This window comes from Rattus norvegicus, chromosome 16 (genome assembly GCF_021556685.1).
Source record: "Rattus norvegicus strain SHRSP/BbbUtx chromosome 16, alternate assembly SHRSP_T2T, whole genome shotgun sequence".
Lineage (NCBI taxonomy): Eukaryota > Metazoa > Chordata > Mammalia > Rodentia > Muridae > Rattus > Rattus norvegicus.
The window spans coordinates 48,410,193-48,433,269 of record NC_141549.1 but is presented as its reverse complement, the minus strand read 5'-3'; the positions used below and the strand labels follow the sequence as shown (position 1 = coordinate 48,433,269).

The 23,077-nt window shown below is 37.9% G+C and overlaps 1 protein-coding gene; it reads right to left on the bottom strand.

The window, feature by feature from the left end:
- Window positions 1–23,077, bottom strand: part of Erich1 (glutamate-rich 1) — a gene marked incomplete at its 5' end in the record, with an annotated part of 52,793,804 nt that overhangs the window by 35,231,094 nt on the left and 17,539,633 nt on the right.

Genomic DNA, 23,077 nt, shown 5'->3' with positions numbered 1-23,077 from the left:
ACTAAGTTGAGAGCAGTACAACTTCATGGGTATATACATACATATTTAAAGAATTATTGGACAGAATATTAATTTTCAATACAGCAGTGGTTAGGTTGTTCATGGACCTTACTATCATGAGTGAAGACTCATGAGTTTTAACAATATGTATTATTTCACGATGAAATCAATTCTTTGAAACAAAATTTGAATCCAAACAGAAGCAATTGGTTACCACAGAGCTTTCATGCCACTCTTACACAAGTAGGCTCACACTGTCATTAAATCTGTCTTGTAACAATTAGGGTTCAATAGTGAGTAAGGTAGCACATGTGTTTTCTCCTATACAGAAACTAACTTAGAATCTATTGTCTTATATGTTTGACCTGAAATTTATCTGAAAAAGACAGGAAACAAATATGGGTCATTGGCAGTGAAGATTTGAAGAGAGGGGGCGTGGTAAAATACAGGTAAAATGGAAATAGAGAAGAGAAATACTGAAGAACAGAGGTTCCAGGATGGATGGTAGGAAGAATGACATACTGGGAAAAAGTCTTTACCAAAACAAAAGCAACTATGTGGGAAGTTGAGCTCTTGTAATCTGCCCAAAATATAATTAAAGGGAGGAACAGAACAAATGTGACACAAAAAGAAATGAGAAAAACAGTCTCGGGTTTGACAATTTAATTAGCAGTAGAAGGATGAGAGAGAAGAGACAGTACTGGTTACATAAACACAAACTAAAAAATACAGAAAAATTCTCATAGAAAACCAACTAGTTAATAATCTAATCAAAATATTTAATACATGAAATAGGAGAGTTGAACAGAAGTATCCTGAATGGGTGCACACTGTTTCTCCAGAAATACCTGAGTAAGTATTAGAAAAATTTCTATGCCGATCACAAGTTATCTCAGAAGCTCAGTAGAGGTTACTAGACACACACACACAGACACACACACACACACACACACACACACACACACACACACACACACACAGAGAGAGAGAGAGAGAGAGAGAGAGAGAGAGAGAGAGAGAGAGAGAGAGAGAGAGAGAGATCCTCCAGAATGGCTCTTGGTTGCTCACAATAACTAAATTGTAAGATCATGTAGCTCAATAAACCAATCAATTTTGATATAAGACATAAAAAAAAACAGTTTTCAACTGACCAGGAACTTCTCCCTAACTCATGAGTTATCATGAAGATGCTCAGGGAGAAAAAAATCATCAAATTATGTTACAGTAACAGTATAACTACTTAAAAATATAAAATATTGTAAAAAACATTCTGGGTCTAGTTAATGATCTTTTACAATGAAATCATGTAAACATTGGCTATTATATCAAGAAATGTATCGTGAGCTTTTCATGTTAAGCAAATAGACTTACTTTCTTTCTTTCTTTCTTTCTTTCTTTCTTTCTTTCTTTATTTATTTATTTATTGTGACATAATTTTGGTATGTATTCCAGACTAACCTTCAGCTGAATGGCAGTTCTGTTTGGCCTCCTGACTGAAAAAATCATAAGTGTGTGCCGCTCCATGCTCCAGTACTGGATTTTAAGATAGAGAAGCCTATCATATAATTCCTTAGAGGTGCTTGATGACACATTAGCCTCGGCATTTCGAAAGCCTTTCTTATAGCTGTGATAAGCTGAGCATATTGCTTTGTTCACATATTTTAGTTCATCCACTTCGGCTTCACTTACTATATAAAAGAAGGAAAAGATATTTAAGACAGTGGCTTAAGGAAGGTTTTCTGTGTGTTAAGGAGACAAACATGTTACCATGTGGTGGTCAAAACATAGAGCTCTAGACCCACCTGCAAGACAGTGACAAAGTCTCCTTCCGAGCTCTTCCATGACTGTCTGTACTTCAGGGTTTTGTCTTTAGAAGCTACAAGAAATCCCAACTGCCATTATATTCTCTCAGCAGCAACAGAATACTGTCACATTTTATCATTGCCACGGGGGTCTCTTTACTGCTCTATGGCCTTCCATTTGGTCTGATTATGTTCTAATTAACTGTTTACATGCAAGCAAAAGAGAAAAGATAGGGTATTTACACAATATTTTTAAACATGAACAAAAAGTGTAAAGATGAGATCTTTGTATACTATTTCCTCGTACCAAACAGGGAACAGTTTGGTTAGAATAAATAATTACAAGAGATTGATGAAAAACACGATGAAATCAGTAAGACAACTACAAAGAAGTTCTAATGAAAACGGCCTTCACCTCCTTTTTGTCTTTTTTCCTGTACTTGAATTTTGAAGAGTTCTAGCAAAGGCAAGGTTATTTCCCCGGGTAAGCTCATTTGTCAGCCTTGTTCTGCTCCCCAGGAGGAACTTCTCCATCCATTGTCTACTGACCTTGATTTCACTCTCTAAGTGGTGTTTCCTTTTCTATTATCCCCTGTCCTCCTTTGGAGATGTGCAGATCATTTGATGCTAAGTGTTTCCTGGTGCAAACTGAGAGAGACTACTCAGAGGCTTCTAGAGTCTGACATGCAGTCTCTTTAAAATTACATTTTCAGACTAAAAGAAAGCTGCTTTTCAATCTATTTGCTTTTTGTCGATTTCTTGTGCAAATAACCCCAGACAGGGAGCCCATCTGGTCACAGAAATTAAACGTGAGCGCCCTCACCTTCTGAAGTGAGGGTTTTTTCTCCCTGAGTGTGATTTGTCCTTCAGGATCTCCTAGATGACAGGAAAATGACAATAGCTGGGCAATTTAAAAGATTGTATTTGCCATTCAACACAGAATCTAGCAGACCTGATCGTCAGTGTCAGCCGGATGGTCTTTTAACTTTCTTTCATTCATACAAAACTATTGTATTATTTATTACATGAAATGTTGAAGTTAACCTAATTTTTTCCCCACCGGGACATTGGAAATTCACATTTATATGCCTAGGTCAGTAAATCCCATGTATTTTTTTTCAAGAAAAAGTGTAATCACTCCTGAAAGCCTAGTAAATGTTCTAAGCCACAGTGTATAAACGTCGGAGCTAAATGTCCTGTTTGGGAACTGCATAACTATCAGTGTCTTTACAAATATTTTCAATTTTTGACTATTTGCTAAATATTGAATTTTAATGGTAAAATAAATTTAAATGCATATTCCACATCTATCTGAATTAAAAATTCAGATATTGGCAGAGAAATAAGAAATGGCTAAATCTTTGTAAGATAATATTTGCTAGAGGAACATCTACCTCTCAAGGTAACTCTGAAGATTCGGATACTTTAATAATGCACATTTTTGTATATGTTATGCTTGAAATAAGCTTGTTGTGAATGTTTCCAAGTTTTACTTTTCTTTCTTTCAAATATCTATAATATAGAGAATTGACATCCATACTGATTAGGTTAAGTTATTTCTAAGGATTTGCTAAAGTTGAGGACAGATCAAAGGACTTACAAGTCATATCAGAGCCTTCGAGGGGTGTGGCTCTGGGGCAGGCAGAGTAGCATCACATATAAATAAATGATATCTGAATTTATGTTCATTAATCTGAAATGATGCTGGGGCCTTGTGATTGATAGCTTTATGTAAATAATGTTCTGAGCTTCGAGCACAGAGCAACTGAGCAACAGAAAACTGAAGACCGTGCTCATGCTCCTCGATGGGTTTAAAGTCTTAATTTGAGTTTCTGCTTTTCAGATATTTCTAATAAACTGACATTAATGACACATTATTGACCAATACATACAGCTATCTTTATGTGTATATGCAGATAAATCTATGCATGCATACTTCTGTTTGGATATATTTTAACAAGGAAACCGCATTACCTATCATACTTTGTTGATTTGTATTTGTACAGCTTTTTCTCCAAAGACTCGGAAGAACTGTGTGCAATAGAGAAATAAATATTCAAATGTCTTGCTTCTTTTGATATTTGACAAAAAATCAAATAATTCACTTCCCTATAGTCCTAGACATGTATGATGAATGAGGCACATTACTTCAATTGCAAGACTTCCCTATACTATTTCTTATTGTATAATTATCAGTTAAGAGGCTTTGGAAAGATGCCATGGAATCTTCTTAATATATTCTTAGCATGATTTAACTATACCTCTGAAAATTGTTGTCTAGTAGCTTAATGGTAGAAAGCCAATTTTGAGTGAATTGAAGAGAATGAGAAAAGGTATTGAGAATCTAGGAGAATAACTTGGTTTCTAGTTACACAGAAGAAATATTGCCAAACAAAATTTTGCTGTTGTTTATTTCATTTGATTTCTTATTATGAAAAAAGGAGTTCAGACATGTAGAGGAAGAAATAAGAAAAAATGCGAAATGATAAAGATACAAAGGAAGGTTGATAAATATGTCCTCATGCAAATTTGTGTTCAGTGTGATATATTTGAAAGGTACATTAGATATTCAAATAGAACCAATCAAAAAAATGAATGTTTAATGCCAGCTGTGAAGTTGAAGATTAAATTATATAAACATTTTATTCTTTTCTGCATGTTTTGTTAATATGCTGTCTTTATACTAATAGTCTCATTTAGTCAACTTTTATTTATTCAATGTTTATCCTCTTTGTGAATTAAACTCTGAATTAACTTTTTCTTTGGCTTAACCTTTTGTACTCCTGACTTCTTCCCTGTATCTAAAAGGGATATTTATAACTTTTCTTTTATTAAATTGGCTCTATTTTTCACAATAGCATTTTAATTTTAAATGACTTTCATGTACTCGTTTATAGCAACCCTCTCATCTCAAGTCATTCAAGTATATTTATTATTTATGTATCACATAATGTGTATAATCCATTTTATGTGGTGGGATTTATTGTTTTTAAATATTCTGTTTCTGAGATGATCTCTTAGATTTATAGAATTTTCCTCTAAGAAGAATATTTTTACTCTTGGCTTTATGTTCATATTCAAGTTATAGCCCTGATATTATTCTAATTTATATGGATCATCCAAGCTTAAGATGTCCTGCATAAACAAGGATTTCAGAAAAAGAAAGCTATGGCTATGAGTGCGCTTGCCATAGGAACTTTTCATTTTTTCCAGTAACTTTGACACAACACCCTCTTTCCTTTTGTATCCAATTGCATGTAGTATTTTTTGCATCCATTGAAATGTTTTTTTAATTGCCTGATGTATTAAAATAGTGAAGGAGTTACAAAACACTTAATAATTCATTTGTCATCTAAAAGTAAGCCACTCCCAAAGTGTAAGTTGAAATAAGAATATTATTTTTGGAATTCGGTACTATTCATCAATGGCACATGAACTCTCATTGATTTGACCACATTATTTCACTATCAGATATTAAATAATTTCCAGTAACCTTATTTTTAAAATGACGACATTCTCCAACTGCATAGGTAGCAGAGGATGACCTTGCTGGGCACCAATGGAAGGAGAAGCACTTGGTCCCGCCAAGGTTGAACCCCCAGTGTAGAGGATTGTAGGGGCGTGTGGGGGCTGTAAGGGAGAGTTAATGGGGAGGGGAACACCGTTACAGAAGCAGGGGAGGAGGAGAGGATAGGGGGCTTATGAACAGGAAACCTGGAAAGGAAATGTAAGTAAAGAAATATACAATTTAAATGAGATTTAAAAAAAAGGAAATGGTGATATTCTCAAAGTGATTCATTCAATTATACCAGTAAGTGTAAAAAAAAACTGGGATCCAATCTCAGGCAGGCTAGAAACCAAGCCTTTACCTATTCTGCTGTGTTTCACTACCAAGACTTAGAAAGAGTTTCAGACCCATCTTCTCTGTAACTTGCAGACTCCCCAGTCATAAATTGATTTCATCGCTGTTTCAGAACAATAATTTTGCTATGGTTTATGATTTGTAATATAAATATGTGCGATATCTCACATGTAAATTCTCTCTGGGGAGGGGGCATTGCGACCCACTGGTTGAGAACCACTGGTTAGATATTAGGTAACCATGAAAGGTGAAATACTGTAGCAGTTAACTTAGACAGTTTTAACATATTAAATTAAGCCAGTACACTGAAGCACTGCGATTTTCAGAACTGCTTTCCTGACTGCTTTCCTACTCAATAGATTCTTAAATGATTGGATTCTCTTTAAGTTTTGTACAAGACTGTGTTTAAGCCTAGATTTGCATGTGTATTCAATGCAAGGGGTCAACAGATGGCATCAGCTCTTAGAAGTACTAGGAACCACAAAATGTATTATTTAATAAACAAGGTCCTTAATGTTTCCATTTTGCCACACATCTGCTTCCTAGACAAAATACGGAGGGAAACATACATGAGACTCATAAGGATGAAATGAAGAATAAATAGAAATCTAATGCAGGAAACGAGAGCACATTATCAGTGAGCATACAGTAACACTAACTTCAAAGTCTTACACATGTAGGATCCTGAAGAATGGACATTTATTTCAGGATAAATTATTGCATTATTTACAAACCACACAATACAAAAAAATAACTCTAATGGTGGTAAATATGTATTATCATTCTAAATCAAGCCATAACTGATGACACTGTGGGAGAGCTTTAGTTTAGACTGAGGCTAGGTGTCTTGCAAATGAAAAGCTATTTAAGTGCTAAAATCAATTGACTATATAATACCATGTTTTCTGATGGGAATATTGCCCAAAGAATGCCTGGAAGTAGTTTGTTACAATAGCTAAATGAGATTCTATCTCTGGTTATTATCAACCTCTACATTCATCATTATAAACCACCTCATTTTTATTTTATTATATTGATTCACCTTAGCACCCAAGACAGTTTGTACTCCTACAAAATTCAGAAAACATTGATTTACTTAAATTATTCAATACTTTACTGTATGGCTATTATGTCATTTAACATTTTAGACAAATCAATACAACATTTTTAATTGCCTGTCACATACCTAAGGTATTGCAAATGTGCTGTGCTAGAATCATTAATTTGCACTATGCTGACCACACTTTTATAAATCAACTAGTTTAAAACAATAAAGCAGCATACGTGGAGGAAAATACCTCGATATGAAATGAATAATTGAAGCTACTTGAGACACAACATTGCAGAATATTTTAGTAAGTATATAATAGTCCTACTTCACATATTTTTGAAAGGCAAGATGCTGACATCTGTTGCCATCGTATGTACATATGGGTGTGTGTGTGAGTGTGTGCGTGTGTGTGTGTGTGCATACATGTACATATTATATTTTTAGCACAAATGTTTAATGGTGAATATTGAAATTATCTCATGTTTCTGTAAGATACCAAACAAACTTGGGCCATTCTATCCATCATATATACACCATATATGCATATGTTTGTACATATAAATATACAAAACATTATATAAATATGATAGATGAGTTGATGAGATTTTAAGTAAGTTCAGTGCACTATATTTTCTAATTTGAGAAATCTACTCTAGAAAATTTGAGGATCAGCTTAGAGGCAACATTATAAATGAAAAGACTGTCATAGCATAATTTCATATGTTTGTAAAATGGAAGGAAGTGAGAAAGTGAATAAGTAAATGTTAAAATGCTTTTATGCATCAAACAAATTATCTCATAGTGTGTTTTCTATCTGCCAATATTTCCTACATTTTGTTCATTCTGAGAATTACCTCCAGTCTCCTAGCTCTAAGTCTCATATTCTTATTTCTGTTTCCTTCATAAGTAATATTCATGTCTATTTTTCTTGTTCTATGAACACTCACCTGTGACCTCTCTGACACAGAATAGATGCTCAATATTTGTTTAATTAGCAATTGATAACAGTTTTTCTTTAGCAAATATGGGCTATTTGATACACATATACGTATTTCCCGTTATTTTAAATAATCCTGATTTGAATCAAATGCCCATACAAGCTAAGTGGCTAGTTTTAATCTGTACAATCTCAGTGTATAATTGAGATTCCAGCCCTTGTGAAATAGGAGATATTCCAGGAAGAGCTCTTATACTATTTGCTATGATATCAGAATTTTACCTTCGTTGACTTGTAGAATTAATATGTTTAACAGTAATGTAAGAGTAGAAATTTTCCATCCCCCAAAACTATATTCTGTGGCAGAGATAACACGAGGAAAAATTAGTTTATCACAGTTGAATTTACAGGTGTATTAGCCTTTGCCTTGTGGCATTCTACAAATTATGAGATGGACACAGACACAGTATGGGGGGATGTTAAATTATTTCTATTATGAGCAAATTGTAATTGAACATAACATTTACCAACTTTTATTTCTAAGCTTCTTTCAAGATACCAGGGAACTGACTTGGGTATATATCTCAGTGGGTTTAGTGCTTGACAAATGACCAAGATCTTCCCTCAAATGCAAGTAGCCAGTAAATGTGGTTTGGTGGTTTAAGTTTACAATGTAAGAGGTGGAGGCAGAAGATCGGGGACTAGCTTTCCTCATTTCCTTTCAGTATACTCTGTCGAGATTTAAATAACAGAACGAATGAAAAGAAAAGCGATGAGTAAGAAAATATTAAGGTTATGTGACACGTTTAGGAATTCAATAAAATGTGACTGCCTGGTAACAACAATAGTTATAACAAATTGAGCTAAACATGAACCCAGAGTAATCCTTGGCTAAAATGTCATCAATGCTTAGAAGAATGATGGAAACATGTAGTAGAAGTGTGAGAAAATAAGTCATTCCAATTCACACTGTAAGACATTAGCAATGTGAATAACAGAAAGAATTTGAAAATTAATTTAACATGCCAATGAACTCAGAATCATCTAATTTAGTAATTTTTCTATCAGTTCTGTCTAATGCTGTGATGTATTGTACTATTTGTGTTTCTCGATTCCGGGATGGTATTATTATACACTTAAAGTGTAACAACACCTGTCTGTATTCACTTATTAACTAATATTCTTGAGTTGTGTATTATAAACCAAATACAGAACAACATAATGACTCTTGGAGAAATTAATTGTGTGTGTGTTTGTGTTTATGTATGTACATGTGCTTATGGTGTGTGGTATATGTGTACATATGTGTAAAGGTACATTCATACATGCATAAAAGTACTGAGGCCAGATGAGGATGTTGGATATCTGGCTTTGTTGTCATGTGCTTTATTCATTTGAGACAGTAAAAAAGGGTACAGAATCACCATCTCTTTGCTCCACACAACATTAGAATTAAAAACACACATATGGGCATACTGAAAGACTTAAGTACTGATCTACTTAATCTGCTGGAAAACCACCTGTTGATTAAATTTCATTGATTAATTTTAAAAAATGTTAGTAAGTGAGGAAACACTGAAAATGTATGTTGGTAGTGATAGGTTATAAGAAAAATACAATTTAGAAAACAGAATATTATCAATGCTTGTAAAATGTGCTCATTCAAGAAGAGCTGTAATAGACCAGTACTTAGAAGACACACAAAGATCCAATTCTACAAGAATAAATTTAGGTATACAAACTCAAAACATAATCCTATTAAAGGTAAAGGAGTAAAACTATTAAAATATAAACATAAAATATACTAATTTTTTCTAATTTATAATCATAATTGCATAATAAATGGGCCAAGCTTGTTTCTTATCTTTCAGACTCATGATATAGTTTCACTATTCAAAGTGCTATGTTCATAGAAGCCTTATTTGTGATAGCCAGAAGCTGGAAACAACCCTGATATCTCACGACAGAACAATGAATACAGAAAGTGTGGTTCATTTACACAACAGAATACTACTCAGCTATTAAGAATGAGGATATCCTAAGATTTGTAGGCAAATGGATGCAACTAGAAAATATCATACTGCGTGGTAACTCAGACCCAAAAGGACATGCAAAAAATATAAATAAATAAATAAATAAATAAATAAATAAATAAATACAGAATACCCACAATACAGTCCACAAAATTCAAAAAGTTCAACAAGCTAAAGTGCCCAAGTGAGGATGCCTCAGTCCCACTTGGAAGGGAGAAGAAAGAAACCAGAAGAGGGAAAGGATGAGAGACAGGGTAGAGAAAGAGGATGAGGGTCAGCGAGGAGGAGAACATGATCTGCTATTGGGAGGGGGGCTAATGAAGCACTGAGGGCCAGCAGAAAGAATGGAAACAAGCAACCTCCGAAGGAAGGAGGTTCGGAGACCTGGGAGCTGAGAGACTGTCAGGACTCAAAGGGGAAGACCCTAGATGAAATGTCCTACAGTGGGGAAAGGAAAATTATTGAACACATCTCCAGCAGAAAGACAGGGCATCAAGTGAGGGATGGGGTTGCTATCTCACTGTCAAAGCTCTGAGGAGTATGAGGTGTAGAACAGTCAGAAGGTATACCAGGAGGGGAATAAAATCTGGAGTGTAAAAGTAAATAAATAAATAAATAAATAAACAAATAAATAAATAAACTATACTGTCAGAAAATGTTATTATTTCTTCTCCAACACAAAGTCATCCCCTCAAATAAAATTGAGTTTATTTTGAAACATATATAAGTAGCCATGGTCGTGGGGCATAGGTTCAAAACGTCTCAAATAGCATGTTGCAGTGTGCAAGTGGTTTCCTGAAATTTTATATTAACAACAACAACAAAAAAAACCCAATAAATCCTGAGTAAAGGCATTTAACAAACGCATAATAAATGCACCAGTGAGGAAAAACTGCTTTAGATTCTACACGTTACTTGATGGCTTGCTTAGCTGATGGGATAGAGAAACCAATAATCCATTAAGAGCAGATCTTTTCTGGGTAGATTAAAAGATGCAAGGCTAATAGAAGATGGACAATAAGTGACCATTTAAGTCTACAAATGTCATTAATGGCTATGATATTGGAAAGTTAGGAAATATCTATAGCCTAATTTTCAAAGAGCAGCAAAATCTCTTCTGTATGTATTTATCCACTGTAAACAGAAGAGTATGTAATATATGTGTGGTCATTTGTTACAGTACATTTTTGAGATCTTTAGAATATTTCAAATATTTATACTGGTTTGATTTTTGTCTTTGGCCAGTGTTATTGCATGGTTACGATCTCATGTGGAGATTTGAGTTTTATTAGAAATAGACTTTAAATGTCAAAATAATTGTAAATGCTGTTGCAAATTCATGTTTTCATGTGTTCCCTTTTCCCTATAGTCCAGTGTTCTGGTAGAAGAAGTAAGAAGGCAGTCGTACTAAAAAAAATTATGCACTATCATTTTAACAACATTTCTTTCACATGTACTGAGTATTCTTAGTAATGGAGATAGAAATGATTGGCCAGGTTTGTGGAATTATTCTTTGATAAATAATTTAGATCTAATAAAGTTTTACTTTTTATTTGACAAAAATAAAGGTAAGTTGTCCTACAATAGAAATTATTTTGTAATATTACCAATCTAAGGCTCATTGGCAAATATGAGTGTTATATTTTTTAGTACATTTTAAAAATCTAATTACTTGCAATACTTCAATGCCACATCTTGAAGATGATTAGAAACATGTGCTATTCAGATTTTGTCCCTTAGGTTCCAAGATTTCTTTAAGTTAAGTAACATTTTTCACCTATATCTTTTTTCAATCATGAATATTTCCAAGATAGGTCTTTTTTTGTTCAGAAAAATTAGAGTTGTGTTTCCCAAGGTCTCCCCCACCACCCCCCTTTTTCTTATTATGTTTCTTTCTGTCTCTCTGTTTCTCTCTGTGTGTCTGTCTTTGTCTCTGTTTTTCTGTTTCTCTTTACCACTATATCTCTCTTCCTGCCCCCCCTCCTCTCCTCTCTGTGTCTCTGTCTCTGTCTTTCTCTGTCTGTCTGTCTGTCTGCCTTTCTCTCTCGCTCTCTCTCTCTCTCTCTCTCTCTCTCTTTCTCTCTCTCTCTCTCTCTCTCTCTCTTTCTCTCTCTCTCTCTCTCTCTCTCTCTCTGTGTGTGTGTGTGTGTGTGTGTGTGTGTGCGTCTTTGTGTGTATGGGTTTTAGTTCACATTTGTATATGTGCATATGATGTTCTGGATATGTTATGGGAAATCTTTCTCCATCACACTTGATCATTATTTTTGAAGAGAGGATCTCTCAATCATCCTTGAGTTAGCTAATATTTCTAGTTGCATTAGCTATCTTACTTTTAGCATGTTTTTGCCTCCACTTTTCTAGGCTACAAATGAAGGTAGGTTGCCATGCTCACTCAGTATCCATGCCAAATTCTAGGGTTTTAGTTTCTGATATCTTGTTTTCATAGAGAGTCAGATTGTTTCCCTGTTTGTCTCACTTCTGAACCCATTTTTTAGTGGTTGGGTTCTCAATATTTTAAAATATCTATTTAATTTTATTTTATTTTATTTTATTTTTTTTTATTAACTTGAGTATTTCTTATATACATTTCGAGTGTTATTCCCTTTCCCGGTTTCCGGGCAAACATCCCCCTCCCCCCTCCCCTTCCTTATGGGTGTTCCCCTCCCAACCCTCCCCCCATTGCCGCCCTCCCCCCATAGACTAGTTCACTGGGGGTTCAGTCTTAGCAGGACCCAGGGCTTCCCCTTCCACTGGTGCTCTTACTAGGATATTCATTGCTACCTATGGGGTCAGAGTCCAGGGTCAGTCCATGTATAGTCTTTAGGTAGTGGCTTAGTCCCTGGAAGCTCTGGTTGCTTGGCATTGTTGTACTTTTGGGGTCTCGAGCCCCTTCAAGCTCTTCCAGTTCTTTCTCTGATTCCTTCAATAGGGGACCTATTCTCAGTTCAGTGGTTTGCTGCTGGCATTCGCCTCTATATTTGCTGTATTCTGGCTGTGTCTCTCAGGAGCGATCTACATCCGGCTCCTGTCGGTCTGCACTTCTTTGCTTCATCCATCTTGTCTAATTGGGTGGCTGTATATGTATGGGCCACATGTGGGGCAGGCTCTGAATGGGTGTTCCTTCAGTCTCTGTTTTAATCTTTGCCTCTCTCTTCCATGCCAAGGCTATTCTTTTTCCTCATTTAAAGAAGGAGTGAAGCATTCACATTTTGATCATCCGTCTTGAGTTTCGTTTGTTCTAGGGATCTAGGGTAATTCAAGCATTTGGGCTAATAGCCACTTATCAATGAGTGCATACCATGTATGTCTTTCTGTGATTGGGTTAGCTCACTCAGGATGATATTTTCCAGTTCCAACCATTTGCCTACGAATTTCATAAACTCGTTGTTTTTGATAGCTGAGTAATATTCGATTGTGTAGATGTACCACATTTTCTGTATCCATTCCTCTGTCAAAGGGCATCTGGGTTCTTTCCAGCTTCTGGCTATTATAAATAAGGCTGCGATGAACATAGTGGAGCACGTGTCTCTTTTATATGTTGAGGCATCTTTTGGGTATATGCCCAAGAGAGGTATAGCTGGATCCTCAGGCAGTTCAATGTCCAATTTTCTGAGGAACCTCCAGACTGATTACCAGAATGGTTTTACCAGTCTGCAATCCCACCAACAATCGAGGAGTGTTCCTCTTTCTCCACATCCTCGCCAGCATCTGCTGTCACCTGAGTTTTTGATCTTAGCCAATCGCACTGGTGTGAGGTGAAATCTCAGGGTTGTTTTGATTTGCATTTCCCTTATGACTAAATATGTTGAACATTTCTTTAGGTGTTTCTCAGCCATTCGGCATTCCTCAGCTGTGAATTCTTTGTTTAGCTCTGAACCCCATTTTTTAATAGGGTTATTTGTTTCCCTGCGGTCTAACTTCTTGAGTTCTTTGTATATTTTGGAAATAAGGCCTCTATCTGTTGTAGGATTGGTAAAGATCTTTTCCCAATCTGTTGGTTGCCGTTTTGTCCTAACCACAGTGTCCTTTGCCTTACAGAAACTTTGCAGTTTTATGAGATCCCATTTGTCGATTCTTGATCTTAGAGCATAAGCCATTGGTGTTTTGTTCAGGAAATTTTTTCCAGTGCCCATGTGTTCCAGATGCTTCCCTAGTTTTTCTTTTATTAGTTTGAGTGTGTCTGGTTTGATGTGGAGGTCCTTGATCCACTTGGACTTAAGCTTTGTACAGGGTGATAAGCATGGATCGATCTGCATTCTTCTACATGTTGCCCTCCAGTTGAACCAGCACCATTTGCTGAAAATGCTATCTTTTTTCCATTGGATGGTTTTGGCTCCTTTGTCAAAAATCAAGTGACCATAGGTGTGTGGGTTCATTTCTGGGTCTTCAATTCTATTCCATTGGTCTATCTGTCTGTCTCTGTACCAATACCATGCAGTTTTTATCACTATTGCTCTGTAATACTGCTTGAGTTCAGGGATAGTGATTCCCCCTGAAGTCCTTTTATTGTTGAGGATAGCTTTAGCTATCCTGGGTTTTTTGTTATTCCAGATGAATTTGCAAATTGTTCTGTCTAACTCTTTGAAGAATTGGATTGGTATTTTGATGGGGATTGCATTGAATCTGTAGATTGCTTTTGGTAAAATGGCCATTTTTACTATATTAATCCTGCCAATCCATGAGCATGGGAGATCTTTCCATCTTCTGAGGTCTTCTTCAATTTCTTTCCTCAGTGTCTTGAAGTTCTTATTGTACAGATCTTTTACTTGCTTGGTTAAAGTCACACCGAGGTACTTTATATTATTTGGGTCTATTATGAAGGGTGTCGTTTCCCTAATTTCTTTCTCGGCTTGTTTCTCTTTTGTATAGAGGAAGGCAACTGATTTATTTGAGTTAATTTTATACCCAGCCACTTTGCTGAAGTTGTTTATCAGCTTTAGTAGTTCTCTGGTGGAACTTTTGGGATCACTTAAATATACTATCATGTCATCTGCAAATAGTGATATTTTGACCTCTTCTTTTCCGATCTGTATCTTTTTGATCTCCTTTTGTTGTCTCATTGCTCTGGCTAGAACTTCAAGAACTATATTGAATAAGTAGGGAGAGAGTGGGCAGGCTTGTCTAGTCCCTGATTTTAGTGGGATTGCTTCAAGTTTCTCTCCATTTAGTTTAATGTTAGCAACTGGTTTGCTGTATATGGCTTTTACTATGTTTAGGTATGGGCCTTGAATTCCTATTCTTTCCAGGACTTTTATCATGAAGGGGTGTTGAATTTTGTCAAATGCTTTCTCAGCATCTAATGAAATGATCATGTGGTTCTGTTCTTTCAGTTTGTTTATATAATGGATCACGTTGATGGTTTTCCGTATATTAAACCATCCCTGCATGCCTGGGATGAAGCCTACTTGATCATGGTGGATGATTGTTTTGATGTGCTCTTGAATTCGGTTTGCCAGAATTTTATTGAGTATTTTTGCGTCGATATTCATAAGGGAAATTGGTCTGAAGTTCTCTTTCTTTGTTGTGTCTTTGTGTGGTTTAGGTATAAGAGTAATTGTGGCTTCGTAGAAGGAATTTGGTAGGGCTCCATCTGTTTCAATTTTGTGGAATAGTTTGGATAATATTGGTATGAGGTCTTCTATGAAGGTTTGATAGAATTCTGCACTAAACCCGTCTGGACCTGGGCTCTTTTTGGTTGGGAGACCTTTAATGACTGCTTCTATTTCCTTAGGAGTTATGGGGTTGTTTAACTGGTTTATCTGTTCCTGATTTAACTTCGATACCTGGTATCTGTCTAGGAAATTGTCCATTTCCTGAAGATTTTCAAATTTTGTTGAATATAGGTTTTTATAGTAAGATCTGATGATTTTTTGAATTTCCTCCGAATCTGTAGTTATGTCTCCCTTTACATTTCTGATTTTGTTAATTTGGACACACTCTCTGTGTCCTCTCGTTAGTCTGGCTAAGGGTTTATCTATCTTGTTGATTTTCTCAAAGAACCAACTTTTGGTTCTGTTGATTCTTTCTATGGTCCTTTTTGTTTCTACTTGGTTGATTTCAGCTCTGAGTTTGATTATTTCCTGCCTTCTACTCCTCCTGGGTGTATTTGCTTCTTTTTGTTCTAGAGCTTTTAGGTATGCTGTCAACCTGCTGACATATGCTCTTTCCTGTTTCTTTCTGCAGGCACTCAGCGCTATGAGTTTTCCTCTTAGCACAGCTTTCATTGTGTCCCATAAGTTTGAGTATGTTGTATCTTCATTTTCATTAAATTCTAAAAAGTTTTTAATTTCTTTCTTTATTTCTTCCTGGACCAGGTTATCATTGAGTAGAGCATTGTTCAATTTCCACGTACATGTGGGCATTCTTCCCTTATTGTTATTGAAGACCAGTTTTAGGCCGTGGTGGTCCGATAGCACGCATGGGATTATTTCTATCTTTCTGTACCTGTTGAGGCCCGTTTTTTGACCAATTATATGGTCAATTTTGGAGAAAGTACCATGAGGAGCTGAGAAGGAGGTATATCCTTTTGCTTTAGGATAGAATGTTCTATAAATATCCGTTAAGTCCATTTGGCTCATGACTTCTCTTAGTCTGTCGACATCACTGTTTAATTTCTGTTTCCATGATCTGTCCATTGATGAGAGTGGGGTGTTGAAATCTCCCACTATTATTGTGTGAGGTGCAATGTGTGTTTTGAGCTTTAGTAAGGTTTCTTTTACGTATGTAGGTGCCCTTGTATTTGGGGCATAGATATTTAGGATTGAGAGTTCATCTTGGTTGATTTTTCCTTTGATGAATATGAAGTGTCCTTCCTTATCTTTTTTGATGACGCTTAGTTGGAAATTGATTTTATTTGATATTAGAATGGCTACTCCAGCTTGCTTCTTCTGACCATTTGCTTGGAAAGTTGTTTTCCAGCCTTTCACTCTGAGGTAGTGTCTGTCTTTGTCTCTGAGGTGTGTTTCCTGTAGGCAGCAGAATGCAGGGTCCTCGTTGTGTATCCAGTTTATTAATCTATGTCTTTTTATTGGGGAGTTGAGGCCATTGATATTGAGAGATATTAAGGAATAGTGATTATTGCTTCCCGTTATATTCATATTTGGATGTGAGGTTATGTTTGTGTGCTTTCATTCTCTTTGTTTTGTTGCCAAGACGATTAGTTTCTTGCTTCTTCTAGGGTATAGCTTGCCTCCTTATGTGGGGCTTTACCATTTATTATCCTTTGTAGTGCTGGATTTGTAGAAAGATATTGTGTAAATTTGGTTTTGTCATGGAATATCTTGGTTTCTCCATCAATGTTAATTGAGAGTTTTGCTGGATACAGTAACCTGGGCTGGCATTTGTGTTCTCTTAGGGTCTGTATGACATCAGTCCAGGATCTTCTGGCCTTCATAGTTTCTGGTGAGAAGTCTGGTGTGATTCTGATAGGTCTCCCTTTATATGTTACTTGACCTTTTTCCCTTACTGCTTTTAATATTCTTTCTTTATTTTGTGCGTTTCGTGTTTTGACAATTATGTGACGGGAGGTGTTTCTTTTCTGGTCCAATCTATTTGGAGTTCTGTAGGCTTCTTGTATGTCTATAGGTATCTCTTTTTTTAGGTTAGGGAAGTTTTCTTCTATGATTTTGTTGAAGATATTTACTGGTCCTTTGAGCTGGGAGTCTTCACTCTCTTCTATACCTATTATCCTTAGGTTTGATCTTCTCATTGAGTCCTGGATTTCCTGTATGTTTTGGACCAGTAGCTTTTTCCGCTTTACATTATCTTTGACAGTTGAGTCAATGATTTCTATGGAATCTTCTGCTCCTGAGATTCTCTCTTCCATCTCTTGTATTCTGTTGGTGAAGCTTGTATCTACAGCTCCTTGTCTCTTCTTTTGGTTTTCTATATCCAGGGTTGTTTCCATGTGTTCTTTCTTGATTGCTTCTATTTCCATTTTTAATTCCTTCAACTGTTTGATTGTGTTTTCCTGGAATTCTTTCAGGGATTTTTGCGATTCCTCTCTGTAGGCTTTTACTTGTTTATTAATGTTTTCCTGTGCTTCCCTAAGTGTGTTCATGTCTTTCTTGAAGTCCTCCAGCATCATGATCAAATATGATTTTGAAACTAGATCTTGCTTTTCTGGTGTGTTTGGATATTCCATGTTTGTTTTGGTGGGAGAATTGGGCTCCGATGATGGCATGTAGTCTTGGTTTCTGTTGCTTGGGTTCCTGCGCTTGCCTCTCGCCATCAGATTATCTCTAGTGTTACTTTGTTCTGCTATTTCTGACAGTGGCTAGACTGTCCTATAAGCCTGTGTGTCAGGAGTGCTGTAGACCTGTTTTCCTCTCTTTCAGTCAGTTATGGGGACAGAGTGTTCTGCTTTCGGGTGTGTAGTTTTTCCTCTCTACAGGTCTTCAGCTGTTCCTGTGGGCCTGTGTCTTGAGTTCACCAGGCAGTTTTCTTGCAGCAGAAAATTTGGTCTTACCTGTGGTCCCGAGGCTCAGGTTTGCTCGTGGGGTGCTGCCCAGGGGCTCTCTGCAGCGGCAGCAACCAGGAAGACCTGTGTCGCCCCTTCCGGGAGCTTCAGTGCACCAGGGTTCCAGATGGTCTTTGGCTTTTTCCTCTGGCGTCCGAGATGTGTGTGCAGGGAGCAGTCTCTTCTGGTTTCCCAGGCCTGTCTGCCTCTCTGAAGGTTTAGCTCTCCCTCCCACGGGATTTGGGTGCAGAGAACTGTTTATCCGGTCTGTTTCCTTCAGGGTCCGGCGGTGTCTGTGGCAGGGGTCCTGCCGCTCCTGGGCCCTCCCCCACGGGAGCCCAGAGGCCTTATACAGTTTCCTCTTGGGCCAGGGATGTGGGCAGGGGTGAGCAGTTTTGGTGGTCTCTTCCGCTCTGCAGCCTCAGGAGTGCCCACCTGACCAGGCGGTTGGGTCTCTCTCTCACCGGGTCTGGGAGCAGAGAGCTGCTGCGGGCCGGGATCCGCGGGTGTGGGACTTCAGGTAAACACAGAACGTGCCCGGTTCTAGAGAAATTCTGCTTCCGTGTGTCCCAAGCTCACCAGGCAGCTTTCTTGCAGCAGAAAATTTGGTCTTACCTGTGGTCCCGAGGCTCAAGTTCGCTCGTGGGGTGCTGCCCAGGGGCTCTCTGCAGCGGCAGCAACCAGGAAGACCTGTGCCGCCCCTTCCGGGGGCTTCAGTGCACCAGGGTTCCAGATGGTCTTTGGCTTTTTCCTCTGGCATCCGAGATGTGTGTGCAGGGAGCAGTCTCTTCTGGTTTCCCAGGCCTGTCTGCCTCTCTGAAGGTTTAGCTCTCCCTCCCACGGGATTTGGGTGCAGAGAACTGTTTATCCGGTCTGTTTCCTTCAGGGTCCGGCGGTGTCTGTGGCAGGGGTCCTGCCGCTCCTGGGCCCTCCCCCACGGGAGCCCAGAGGCCTTATACAGTTTCCTCTTGGGCCAGGGATGTGGGCAGGGGTGGGCAGTGTTGGTGGTCTCCTCCGCTCTGCAGCCTCAGGAGTGCCCACCTGACCAGGCGGTTGGGTCTCTCTCTCACCGGGTCTGGGAGCAGAGAGCTGCTGCGGGCCGGGATCCGCGGGTGTGGGACTTCAGGTAAACACAGAACGTGCCCGGTTCTAGAGAAATTCTGCTTCCGTGTGTCCCAAGCTCACCAGGCAGCTTTCTTGCAGCAGAAAATTTGGTCTTACCTGTGGTCCCGAGGCTCAGGTTCGCTTGTGGGGTGCTGCCCAGGGGCTCTCTGCAGCGGCAGCAACCAGGAAGACCTGTGCCGCCCTGAACCCATTTTTTAAACCTGCTTGAAAAGCTAATCATCAGAGTGGCAGCTAATTTTACAATTGAATATGACAAAATAATCGTTGTGTTTTAGAAACTACTAAATCAGTGTGCTTGTATCAAAGATCATAATCACAAAGTCTCCCATTGCACATTGTTATATGTCACGCCACCTCGGCCGGCAAGGAAGATGCAACACGGTTGGATTCTTCTCAACAGCCTTTACTGCAGGACACCTTCATTGTTGACACGGGAACCACGAGCGGCAAATTCGCTCGCCTTAAATACACAAAGGTATGCTAATAATCTCTCAGGGATTGGTGGGGCACGAGTCACCCCACTATCACCCCACTTCTTGTCCTACAGGGATTGGCGGAGAACGAATCACCCCACCAGCATGGTACCTACCGCCTCCCTCATTAGCATATTACCAGCCAACTGACACCAAGTGCAAAACCCACGCATGCGCAGTACTATTTTTCACCACAAGAGGGCGCCGGATCATACAACTGCCCTGAAGAAGGGACAATCCTGTGCATGCGCGGTAAGTTGTTTACATTGAGAGGGGGCTGGCTGTCAGCGCCATCTTCGTTTTGCCATGCCACTCCCTACAGTTATATTAGCTTTAGGTCACCTAAATAAAATTTATATTGTTTAAATAAAATATGTTTTGTGAGTCAACAGGATGATATGAATATCTTTGATGAGTAGCAGTCTCCTAACATGACTGTAGGAACACTAAACAACATAACAATGGATTTTATCCCATATTTTATACTCAGATCATTTGCCAGGAATTTTTTTTCCAGTCTTTTACTTTGAGGTAATGTCTGTCTTTGTCACTGAGATGTGTTTCCTGTAAGCAGCAAAATGTCAGGTCCTGTTTTCGTATCTAGCTTGCTAGTCTATGTCTTTTTATTGGGGAACTGAGTCCATTGGAGTGGAAATATATTAAGGACCAATGATTGTTGCTTCCTGTTATTATTGTTGTTAGAGTTGGAATTATGCTTGTATGGTTCTCTATTTCTGAGATTAGTTTCTTGCTTTTGATTGGGTGTACTTTCCCTCCTGGTGTTGGAGTTTTCCTTATATCATCTGTAGGACTGGATTGGTGGAAAGATATTGTTTAGATTTGGTTTTGTCATGGAATACCTTGGTATCTCCCTCCATGGTAATTGAGACTTTTGCTAGATATAATAGCTTGGGCTGGCATTTGTATTCTTTTATGGTCTGTACATGACATCTGCCCAAGATCTTCTGACTTTTATAGTCTCTGTTGAAAAGTCTGGTGTAAATTTTGATGGTTCTACTTTTATTTGTTATTTCACTTTTTCCCTTATTGTTTTCAATATTCTTTCTTTGCTCTGTGCATTTGTTGTTTTGATTATTATGTGACAGGAGGAATTTCTTTTCTGGTCCAATCTGTTTGGTGTTCTGTAGGCTTCTTGTATGTTTATGGGCATTTCTTTTCTTAGATTAGAGAAGTTTTCTCCTACAATTTTGTTGAAGATGTTTGCTAGCCCTTTGAGTTGGAAATCTTCACCCTCTCGTTTATACCCATTATTTTATACATTGTGTTCTGGATTTCTTGAATGTTTTGAGATAGGAACTTTTTGCTTTTTGTATTTTTATTGCTGTTGTGTCAATGTCTTCTAGCCTATTTTCTACACCTGAGATTCTCTCTTCTGCTCTTGTATTCTGTGGGTGATGCTTGCATTTGTGACTCCTGATCTCTTTCCTAGGTTTTGGATCTCCAGGATTGTCTCCCTTTGTGTTTTCTCTAATGTTTCTACTTCCATCGTTAGATCCTGGAGAGTTTTCTTCAATTACTTGACCTGTTTGATTGTTTTTCTCTATATTTGTTAAGAGATTTATTTGTTTCCTCTTTAAATAGGGCTTCTATTTTTTTTTAACCTGTGTTCTCCTGTGTTTCTTTAAGTATGTTATTTATGACATCTTAAAACCTTCTATCATATTCATGAGCTAGGATTTCAGGTCTTCAACTTGCTTTTCAGGTGTGTTAGGGTATCAAGGGCTTGTGTGGTGGGAGAACTGGATTCTGATCTTTTCAAGTAACATTGGTTTCTGTTGCTTATGTCCTTGCACTTGCCTCTTGCCATCCAGTTATCTCTAGTGCTAACTGCCCTTTCTGTCTCTGACTGGAGCCTGTCCCTCCTGTGACCCTGGTTATGTCAGAACTCCTCCAAGTCCAGCTGTCTTTGTGATCCTGTGATTCTGGTGTCCTGGGTGTGTCAGAGTACCTGTGATCCTGGGCTTTTCACTGTACCTGGAAATCTGGCTCCCTCTGGGTGTCATAGGAGTGGGTATGGAGCCAGTGCCCTGGTCTTCTCCAGGTTCAGGTTCAAAAGGGAAGGATCCCATGCCACTGGCTGTGAGGTATTTCTTGTTTCTTTGGATCCTGGGAATCACAGTTACTCTGAGTGGTGGAGCAGATGTTGTGGCCCCACCTGTGATCCTGGACGCGTTAGAGTACCTGGGTGGCAAGTTTTCTCTGGATGTTGTAGGAGTAGGTGCAGAACCAGCTCCCCAGGACTGCTCTGGGCACAGGTTCCCATATTTTGTATTGGGATTGTCAAGATCAATTCTCTCTTTAACCTTTACATTAAAAAAAAACCCTATAATACTATTTCCTTTTATTGGGAATTAGTTCTGTTTAGATGGCAAGAGATAAGAATAGAAGGGGAAGGCAAAAAAGTGATAAAAGTCAAACCATAAAAAGATAGATGAGAGCAAAAAAATTAGATTACTCAAAATCTGTGTATATTTCTGAAAAAAAAAACTCTAAAATGTTCTATTTGAGAGTTTACATTGATGGTTCAGTGGTTAAGGTTACTAGTTGCCCTTTCCACAGGCCCAGATTCAATTTATACAATCCATATGGTGGCATAAAATGTTCTTTAAGTTGGTTTCATAGGATCCTATAGCCTTTTCTGCTCTCTGTGGGCAATGAACAGGAGTGTTTCATATCCATACATGCATATAAAACACCCATACATAAAATATAAACATCAATTTTATAGATATTCTAGTTTTTTCTTTTTCTGATAGTTTTCAACTTTTGTTGAAAGGCCTGATGACCTCAGTTTTACCACTGAGACCAACGTGATGATGTTGGTAGGAGTATCTCTGCTTACCGTTTACTGCACATGTTTTACCTATGAGCCAAAACAGCATTAGATCAGACCCAGGGCTGACTAATCAGTGGGTACCGTGGCAAATAAATAGAACTCAAACTAAAATGTCTCTTGGGGCATTCCAACTTTCACAATTTACAACATTCTAATTAGTCATCATATAGAGTCTTCATTGTAATATTGTCCTTGTTTCTAAGAAGTTCTAAGTTAAAATCACTTTTTATGTATGTATAGAGTAGATTGTAATTTATTTACTTATTTAACTCAATATAACTCTGCCTGGCGTATAACTCACCATATAGGTAAAACTGGCTTCAATCTCAGAGCAATCTTCCTACCTCAGCCTCTTAAGTGCTGGTCTTATACATAGGCCCTACTACACAATTTTAATTTAAAGTTAATATGGTGCACACGAGCTAGCCTAACCTAAAATTTGCAATTCTCTCTCATCCTCTCAATGATTAGAATAATGA